We start from the raw sequence: 8,487 nt of genomic DNA, 5'->3' as shown, positions 1-8,487 counted from the left end.
ATGTCATGGGCTTGGGCTATAACACTCGGACTAGAGTTCGGTGATGAAGCAAGGAAGGAGAATTCATTAGTTCCTGCCCAAGTCTTTCGTTGACTCATCTCCTATCTTGCTCGCCACCTTTGGAAGGCACCAATCCAAGATCAAAATTTCATCTATGGCTCATTTGTAATATCAATTAACAAACAGACTCCAGCAGAAACCATTATAGTGGCAGTTATTTATCCCACATTGGATGATTTTAATTCTTTCAAAATTAAATAATGATAGATATAATGGTTGTTATAGTGGCAGTAACATCAAGTAATGGACAACGTTATAATGCGGCATTATTTTTCAAATCATTGTTTTTTGAATAAAAATAATTTTTTTGAATGTTACAAAATCTTTTGACGGGAAAATGGCAAAAAGTGAATATTATAAAAAAATAAGAACAACAACTTATATTGCAAATGTATGCAAATAATAGGCATTATTTGTGTTAAAATGAAACCATGATGACACTACATATCTTCTTATACGTTATTAGCTTAAGCATGAAACTCTTAAAATAGCTAGCCTTTTTTTTTTACCCTCTCATTCTCACTAGTATATATGATTTCTACAAATCCAATTGTTTGGGTCCAGTGGATGTTGCCATTGTGGTCAACATTCTGAAACTACTGATAACTATTTTTTTTTCCAACTATATTTCGGCATGTAAATGAGTAGAGCTTAAGTGGCTGGATCTTCTTTTTAGCTTGTGACTCCTGCTTTGCATAGAAAAAAAGGAAAAAAGAAAACAAGTTAGCCAGGCCAATTTGAGCTCAGCTCCGCAAAGCTAGCTTGAGCTCCACAAAATTTTGAGTTAGCTCGGGCTGGGCTTAGTTTAACTCAAAAAAGGTATAAGAGCAACAGGGGGTGGTTGCAAGATTGAGGCAATGAGAGTGTGATTCTGGGAGGTATGGACTCCCCTTTAAAATCAAGACAATAAATAGGATGCCAATGAAATAGATTGTGGAAACAAGGAAACTCCACTACGATATATGCGACATGAGATGTCAAAGCCTAAAAGGTAGCAATGAGCTTGCGTACCAATTGGCTTTCAATGAATAGGTACGAACGGTTCGTAGGGTAGGTGCACGATATGCCTCTCACTTTCAAGGCCAACTCACCACTTTGATGGTCTTCAGAGATACAGCTCTGGCACAATCACAAATCCTAAGAATCGACCAAAGGGAGTGAAGATAGAACAAAGAGAAAACAAGAGAAGATTAATTATTAGAATAAAATTATTTTTACCCAACAAACTCGAGGATAATTATGGTAGAGATCCAAGGATGTATTTATAAACAATAGAAGGGGAACCCATTTCTTAGATTCTGATGTAGGATATATCATATTCATGAGCCCTATGGTAACCCTTTTCTTCTCCTTTCCGGTGTGGGATTCCTTATCTTATTACTCTAGAAACTTGAACTATTAAATTTTCTAATATTAAAGTTTGCTAACATCAAAACTACCTAAAGTATACTAACATTGAATTTCCTAAATTAATAATTAGTGTCTAATGTGGACAATACCCAATGTGGGACCCAAACGCATGTGCCCACTAGGTTTATCCTCTGGCCTCATACTCTTCTAGTTGGAGAAGACTCACTATCGCATTCAGATCTCCTTAATCTTCATGAGAGGAAGAGAGATCACCTACAATGGAAGTGGCAGGCACACCACAATCTTTAGGAAATTCAATTTTGTAAGCTTTGTAATTGATGTGCTTCAGAACTTTGAAATGGCCATCTACTTTTATTCCTCCATTACACAATCGAAGTCCTTTAATAAAAGTTGAGTTGTAGGGCCTATATCCAGGATGGCTAAGACTCAAGTAGCTATATTGAATCTTAAGAAGTAATTTGTAAGTATGATAATTAAAAGACTCGTAGTAAATCCATGAGATGAAGAATTAAACCCTTGGCACAAAGAACCCATCATCCAACATGAATGTCATAATGATCAGAGAAGCTAGTCGTGTTGCTTTCTTGACATCCAATAGAGCTGCAACCAGTCACTAGAGAGCATCTATAATGCTAAGGTACAATTTAAGCTTACTTTTTGAAAATCATGTGAGGTATGTTTTCAAGTCCACCATGAAGTAGACAATCAGCAAAAACACTATAGCTTGAACATGTTTCTAACCATGAAGTATGACCTAAGCTTGAATATTTTTACAGACCTCTCTTGAAAACCATTGCTCATTATAGCGGAATGTGAAGATAGTTGTGAATACCGAAAAAAGTCCAAAAATACAAAAATGAAGAACAGCATGCTTGCCTGAAAATCTAGAATCCTTGGAGTCAAATAATCAGACCCACCATAGCAATCCCACTATTACCACAATTGCTAGGCTGGGTTACTTGGAACCAGCTTAAGTAATTATGGCAACTCTTTTTCAAGCCTCTATAGATGAGAATATAGTACTGCTACCACCAAGCAGCCCTAAAATCTTTCAAGCTTGAACATACTTGCATCTCCTATTTAGTGTCAATCAACATAAATTCTAGAAGCTTCTGCTTCTCTGTCTGTGCAAGTTTGGCTTCATAGTAGGGGTGAAAGTGGTATGAATAATATCCATCTAAATCTATGTTCATATCTAAATCAATTCGAATATGGATAGAAATTTTAGGATCCGATTAATATCCATATGCGTATCCATATCCATCAACGAAAAATAGAGATAGACATAGATAGACAACTATCTGATCTATGTCCAAATATCCAATTCTACCTGTAATGCTATATTTTTATATAGCACTTTTAATTTTTAAAAAAAATATACAACCATAAAAATATGCTATTAACTTGATTTATTATTATTAGTAATATCTTTGATTCTATAGTCATAAAGTTTAATTATCCAACTTACATCCATAATATTATATCCATAGTTTCAGTATCCAAATTATATCCATATCCATTTAAAATAAATATGGATATAAATTTTTTTATCTGAATAATATTTGTTTCCGTATTTATATTCATTAGAAAAATAAATATGGATATGGATATGCTGGTTTTCAAATCCAGTTTCAGTGATATTTCATAGGCATCCAAAAAATATTAATGGATGTCCATAGAAGATGGTCTTTGTTCTTGATGTTTGAATTCTTAGTGCTTTAATGTAAAACCTTATCTTCCAACTCTGATGGTGTTGATTTGTCATTTATTGTATCATTGGCTGGATCAATAAGAAACTTTGCGAGGTTCATCACTATGAGGGGAGTGTTGGACTTGATCTGAATTCGACACATCTAGATGTCGCCCACACTAACACATACTTGGATCTATTTTATTGCAAACTTAATAAGGATTCCACATTCAAGATAAATCTTTGATATTGTGATGGGATAGAGTTGTGTAGTGATTATGATAATGATACTTTCTCTTCCCTCTTCCCTCTCTCTCCTTGGAACCATTTCTCTCCTCTTTCTCTTTAGTTTCTCTCTATTTTCTCTCTAAAAAATATCACTTTCTCTCTCTAAAAGTTTCTCTATCTAAAAGTGCTTTTCTCTAGATGGCCTCTCTATTCTAAGATTTTATGGATTCTTAGAAAGACCTTCTAATGACTTGGATAAATCTTGGTGAAGGGATCATGACTGTTAATTATCCAATAGCCAGTCCTATAAGGATTTAGGATGTTTATTTCCAAAGAATAATCATTATTAAATACTTTTGGATATTATGTTTGAAAAAAAATTTGGAAAGCTTATTAAGATGGCTTCATGTCGGATAAAAAAGTTGCTCGAGGTGCTGTTAGAGAAACATTGAACCAATGGAGGGTGGTACTCCCCAATCGATTAGTGGCACTCTCCAATAGGGGGATTCGTTGACCCTATTTGGACTTCGATAGCACATCAGAAACTGGATATGGCTTGATTAATGCAAACTCTAATTAGGGTAATATTGAGACAGTAGCAATTACTTGAACAGCAACATACACACTGAGATATACCGCAACTGTATGGTCTTGGAGAGCAACCGATGCAGCAAAATAGTATCGCAGAATTTAAAAAGCTTACTCCACCAACCTTCAAGGGGACTATTGAATCTTTAGAAGCTGATAATTGGATCATGAAAATGAAAATGTATTCTTTGTCCAAGAGTGCCATACGTGATGATGAAAAGATTTGATATACAGCTTATTTATTACAAGATAAAGTATTCAATTGGTATCAAAGATTGCAACATAAATATCAGTAAGAAGAGAGTGACTCACTTGGGAGAGATTTTGAAGAGTATTTTATGATCAATATTTTTCTTAATATATAAGATTCAGAAAGAACAAAAATTTATTTATTTGAAAAAAAGCTATGATGGTTGCGAAATATGAAGCTACCTAAGTTTATGGAGCTTGCCAAGTTTGTTCCTAGGTTGGTTAAGGATGAGTGTGATCAAGTACATAAATTTGAGATGAAACTGAGAATGAAAATTAGAAAATAAGTAGTACCATATGAATTAATTGTTTATGCAGATATGGTGAATAAAGAATTAATAATTGAAAAAAAGTCAATGAAGAACATGCAAAAAAAAAAAGAAATCAAAAGAAAAGAAATAGACTGAATGATTCTCAAGGATAGAGTAATAAAAATACTGGGCATTCGAATAAGAGATCAGCAAGTGACAACTCTGGATCATCTAGCGGTGCTAGATATTCTAGGTGCAGTAATGCTTATATAGATAGTGAATGCCATTGGATTATCAGTGCTTGCTTTAGCTATGACAAAATAGGTCAAGAAATAGCTGAGTGTCCATAGAGAGTTGAGAGTCAATCTATTCCAGTAGTTAAACAAAACAAAGATGGAAATTTGAAACCCCGGACCCAAGGAAGTGTTTATTTACGCAATAAGATGTGTAGACTTCTTATATTGTGGTGATGGATCTTGAGAGAGGCTCTCAAAACTAGCGAGACAGGTTGGTTGATTTCATTCATAAGATAAGTACTAATCTATCTTCTCTAGATTTTTTATTTATATAATATTATTTTGAATATCAAATAAATTATTATGGATTAATATATGATTTATCAATCTCATAGAAATATATTTTGATTGAAAATTTATATGAATTGTTGTAACTGTTTACTGATTTGAAATCATATGTGTATATTTTGATTTGATTATGAAATATGTGTTAGTCTATAAAAAAAAAATTGATACGAATCGATTTTGGATTTTCAATCGGGCTATGTTCTGAACCTTATCAATTGGGGTTGTGCATTATCACTCTAAGCTCATGATTCTATACTTTTCGGCTCACCACATGATATAATTGTAGTATTCCGACCCAGCCATAAGATATAAGTGTGGTATTTCAACCCCACCATAGGATATGTGTTATTCTAGTCTGATCATAGAGTATAAGTGTGGTATTCTAGCCCAACCACAGGATATAAGTGTGGTTATAGTTTAAAAGCTGATGAGTTAAGTAAAATTTATTTTGAATCAAATTTTTAAATATGGTTAATTTTGAAATCGGATATATGATTATGTATATGAATATTTGAGAGATTTGCATTATTAAATTCATGTTTTGAAAATAAATTTGATTATATTTATGCACTGATCAATAATAAACTATATTTTGATAATTAAAATTTATATTATCACATGAGTTATCTAGTCAAGATAATCATTATTTACTGGGTTGTCTATCTCATTACTCTATATTTTACTATTTTTATAAATTTAGAGATCTAGCTTGACTCAAGGATTCGATGTGGGAGAGTAAATTAGAAGCAGACTTTGATATTTTATTTTAGATTATAATTTATTAAAATTTGATTCAAGATCATGAAATTTTATTTTGTAAGAAATTTAATTTAATTTTTTGAAAATAAAGTTGAACATAAAATTAGTTAAATTTTATTTCGTTATTGCTTTATGGTACTATGATAAGATGTCTTGCATGCTTGTGGGAAAAGTTCTCCACAGGTACGCGATAGTTGCGATGACCCCTAGACTCACGATCTCGAGTCAGGGTGTGACAAAAAAGATGTTTTTAATTTTTTCTAAGCAAGATGTCTTGTAAATCCCTTGAATATGATCATAGAAGGTTTGTTGACTCTAAAATAGAGCACAGAGAAGTAGATGTGATAGTCATATGAAGGGTTTCACCTCATTAGCATATATAGATATAGTAGTCAGAGGAGGGCCCAAGTAACATGGTTGAAGTTTTGGAGCCTACATGCAAATCGTGAAAAGTTGGTGTCTCTATTGTGGTAATTTTTTTTAAATAAGAAGATAAGTAATTTGACGGTTACCATTAATAGTGTTAGACTTTTGCTAGATGGTTTGGGCAAATTGTAATAAAAATTAAAGTTTTAGGATCTACTTGAAAAAAATTAAAACTTTTGATGTGTTAGTGCAAATTGATAAAAGTTGAAGCCATGTCGCTATAATTTATCCTAATAATATTTGATGTACAAAACCTTTTATGTCATGCTATTCTGGTTATTGGACTTTATTTTATTGTCTTGTAACTCCATTCAGCATAGGAGCCTTGATCAGGGCAAAAGCCTTAGGGAAGCTATTGATGTGGAGGTCGTGAACGATGATTTAATTGTGGGCTATGAGAAGGAGGGGGAGAATAGAGAAAGAAAATCTTGGAGAATAAGGACATTTTTCTATCAAGGGAGATGGTGATTTAATCTTTTATGATAGCATGCATGCCTATTGACTGGTTGACAAGTTGGAGACCATTTTAGAATATTTTAAAATTTTAAAATATTATTTAAAAAATTTTTAAAAATGAAGAGATGTACGAAAATCATCGTATGGATCCTCTACAATGACGCACCATGGGTACATGCAAATAATGTGCGGTGCACTATACATACCATCTATCGCACAATGAATAATACATGCGACTGCATATGCTCATATGTACGATCATGTATAGCCGTTCATTGTCCAATAGATGGCACATGCGATGCACCGCACTACACGAGAAGAGGACCCGCTCTCCCTGAACCGTCCAAACTTAAAAAGGTGAAAGAAAACGGTTTGGAGGAACATTCCTAGAGATCAACTGCAACTCCAAGTTGTCACGGAATGTTAAAAAAAGAAAAAAAGGGTTGACTAAGATGTTGAGCACCGCATGAGGACTATTCGGTAACGTTTGTACTTCATAATTTTTTTAAAAATATTTTTGTACTTTCTCCCTCTTCCTTTATATGCAAAATTAAGATATACTAAATAATGCATAGGCGTCTCGGCTTTTTTTTTTTTTTTTTTTGGTAAGAGTCTCGGCTATTCACAACTATCCGAGTAACTGTTTTCACAAACTTATTTTTCTGGTAAAAGTTTTCATATACTTATTCGATGAACTATCTCGAGAAATAGCGAAGAAGGTGCAACAGCTTTTGCCGACAACCAACGACATGCGTATTCCAGGGGACCGTAAACTCCACCTGCTGCCCCTTCCTAGTAATTCCCTTTCAAGCATGCCTAACAAATGGTAGAACGACTTGAATTCAAAGTCCTGCTTGCTTACCCGCTAATTAGTTTGAATTTAGAATCAACATCCCTTGAGTCTTTCTTTCATTTTTTTCGATGTAAGATATGGTCACAGAAAATTTATTGGCATTAATTTGAGTGTTGAGAAGTAGATGCAATGGTTAATACCGAAGGATTTCACCCATAAGCAGCTATAGATATAGTAGCCGGGAGAGTGTAAAATTTTTAAAATTTTAATATATACATGTAAACGTGAAAACTGGAGGAACATTTTAGACATTATGAAAACTTGAAATGCTATTTTAAAAATTTATAAGATTCATGAAAAGGTGGTCAGAATCGTCCAACGAAAAGTTTTGGAGCAACGTGATTCTGCAAGATCAGCTGCAACTCGTGGCAGACTAGGAATGTTGAAGAAGGTTGACTAGGAATGTTGAAGTACTTCTGTACTTTCTCCATCTTTCTCTAAAAGCAAAGTTAAAATATATTAATAAATTACGTCTCAGCTATTCACAACTCTCTGAGTAATCGTTTTCATATACGTTTACTTGATGAACGGTCTCGAGAAATATCGAAGAAGATGCAGTAGCTTTGCCAACGACCAAACGCTCAACATTCTCACGGGCTGTGAACACCTTCTGCCACCTAAAACTCCATTCAAGCATGCCTAACAAACGGGTATAACGACTTGAATTCAAAGTCCTGCTTGCTTACCGCGCTAATCAGTTTGAACTTTGAATCAACATCCCTCGAGTTTTTCATTCAATCTCCTCCCGAAACGCACGTAAAGGAAACATACATATACCACCCTTTGCCTTTGCCGCTCTTCTTCCATCAACCAACCCAATCCGATAACTAGCTAGTTGCCACCTCTGAGTTACAAAGTAGAAAGGAAAGAATTAATAGGGAAAAAGCTCGGCTTCATATTAAGAATTGATGTCCATGGCTTCTATCAGAAACCTCTTGGTTCTGCTGACCATTTCTCTGTCTTCTGCCTTCT

This window comes from Elaeis guineensis, chromosome 3, assembly GCF_000442705.2.
Source record: "Elaeis guineensis isolate ETL-2024a chromosome 3, EG11, whole genome shotgun sequence".
NCBI lineage: Eukaryota > Viridiplantae > Streptophyta > Magnoliopsida > Arecales > Arecaceae > Elaeis > Elaeis guineensis.
This window is presented reverse-complemented; position numbering follows the sequence as displayed.